Source organism: Octopus bimaculoides, chromosome 17 (assembly GCF_001194135.2).
Source record: "Octopus bimaculoides isolate UCB-OBI-ISO-001 chromosome 17, ASM119413v2, whole genome shotgun sequence".
Classification (NCBI taxonomy): domain Eukaryota; kingdom Metazoa; phylum Mollusca; class Cephalopoda; order Octopoda; family Octopodidae; genus Octopus; species Octopus bimaculoides.
The window spans coordinates 17,939,595-17,941,952 of record NC_068997.1 but is presented as its reverse complement, the minus strand read 5'-3'; the positions used below and the strand labels follow the sequence as shown (position 1 = coordinate 17,941,952).

The 2,358-nt window shown below is 42.4% G+C and overlaps 1 long non-coding RNA gene across 2 annotated transcripts in view; it reads right to left on the bottom strand.

The window, feature by feature from the left end:
* The window catches only part of LOC128249663 (uncharacterized), a 123,007-nt gene that overhangs the window by 54,850 nt on the left and 65,799 nt on the right, over positions 1–2,358 (bottom strand). The gene's annotated exons all lie outside the window — the stretch shown is intronic.

Genomic DNA, 2,358 nt, shown 5'->3' with positions numbered 1-2,358 from the left:
TGGTGGTGGTGGTGGTGGCGATTGTAGAGACTCTGGTGGTAGGTGTGGTAGGTGTGGTGGGTTTGGTGGGGGTAAGAATTATTACTCCAACATTGCTCATAGAGGATGATGCAGTATGATGGATGGTGAGGTATTATGAGATTGTCTTGGTGGTGGCGGTGGCGTTGGCGTTGGCGACATGTCACCGTTGCCAATATCTTGTCATGGTGTCGGGGGTTCGTGTCGCGGCCGTCTTTGATGTTGTTCAATTGGTGGTGGCGTTGGCGGGTTGTGTAAGAGAAGCGATAACGCTGATGTTGTTGACGTTGTTATTGTTGTTATTAACATTATTATTATTATTATTATTATTTTGTTGTTGTTGCTCTTTATAGAAGTGCTGTTGTTGTTGTTGTTGTTGTTGTTGTTGTCATTGTTGGTGTTGATGACAGTGATGGTCGTGGTGTCATGAGTAATGGTGTAGAAGATGGCGTATACGTTAGCGTTGGAGGCGGCGTAGTTACTTTCGATGGCGGCCGTTTGTTGTTCTGGCAGTGAGCTCCAAATCTACCCTGATCGCGCAGACTTATGATCACAGGTTTTTTTTTTCCTCCCGTGACCATCCTATCTTTTAATTCTTCTCATGTTCAAGCAATTCCAGAGATTATTCGAACTGTTCTTTATTTGAATCTTGGTGTGTGATTTAAATGTGTCATAGCTGATATTTCTAGCAGGTGTAACAACCACGTGGAGTCGACTTAGCGGTTTGCTTTGACGGTGGGAGATGAAACAAGACGGTAGTAGCGGTGGCAGCAGAAGAGGTGGTTGTGGTGGTGGTTGTAGTTGTGGTTATGGTACAGATGTGGTTATGATGATGGTAGTTGTAATTGTGGTGGTGGTAGTTGCTATGATGGTGGTGGTGGTGGCCTGTGGTAGCTGTGGTAGTGTTAATGGTCGTAGTGGGTGAGGGTGGCGGTTGTGGTCGCTGTATTTGTGGTGATTGTAGCTATGGTGATTGTGGTAGTTGTGGTGGTAGTAGTTATGGAGGTGCTAGTGGTTGTGTGGATGGAGGTGGCCGTGATAATGTTTGCAGTGGTATTAACCCTGGTGGCGCTGCAGTGCTGCTATAGATGTTTTTATTATTGTTGGTGACGGTACGATATTTAGTTGACCAAAGGCGGCGGGCTGGCAGAAACGTTAGCGCGCCGGGCAAAATGCTTAGCGGTATTTCGTCTGCCGCTACGTCTGGGTTCAAATTCCGCCGAGATCGACTTTGCCTTTCATCTGTTCGGGGTCGATTAATTAAGTACCAGTTAAGATAAATAACTAAATAGATATACAAATCCAAACATATACAGTATAAACTCATGCACACACGCTCCACACGGTAAACCTACATACTCATGCATAATGCATACACGCACATATACATGTATCATACATACATAAATACTCACACATGTATTTGTACACATAGAGCATACACACGCACACGTACATTCACACACACACACACGCACATATACATACCTGTACGTACATGTGTGACCCCTGCATACGTTTGTGTGTACGTACTGATAGCAGCACGTTTTGTGTGTACGAAAAATAATACGTCCATGCATACCTCTCTGTTTACAAACATTCATGTTTATCAGCTAACCGAATTCATACGTCCATTTTCTAAGTAACTTTGTTAACGGTGAATTAATCGTCTTTCATTAATTTTTAATTAGCTACTTGTTTCCTGATTAGTTGCCATTCAATTATTTATTCACTGATTGTTTATAGTTCTTCGACTTTGATTTATTTATCAATCCGGTTAATGCATAATCACGTGTTCGACGCCATTTTTGAAATATTCACGTCACTTCCGCAGTCACCCGGAGTGTTCAATGTATTTCGTTGTTACCGCACTACAATCGAATACTACAACATGTAAATATAAATATATAGACGTAACTGCCATCACACACAAACACATAACACCATAGACCGTTACATAAGGAAAACAGAAGTATACAATAATTTTCAATGAGTATAATATGAACCGAAAGACGCTGTAGTTTGTTGAATGTCATCGTTTCTCCGCATGTTTCTGTGAGGTGTTTACGGGTTTGTTTCTTTGTTTGTATATATAGGGGTGCGTGTGCAGATACGTGTGTTTGATGTGTGCGAGAGTGTACGTGTCACTTTGTCTCTGTGTGTGTACGAGGGCGTGTGTGTATACGTTCATTGCTTTCGTGTACCGTACAGGTATGTTAGACATAATGAGTGATGATAAATAGGTGAGAGGCGTACAGATATTTGCACATGTGTGTGTGCGTGTGTGTATGTGTGTGCGTACCTGCCTACCCGCGTACAAATACAAGGGTTAATATATAT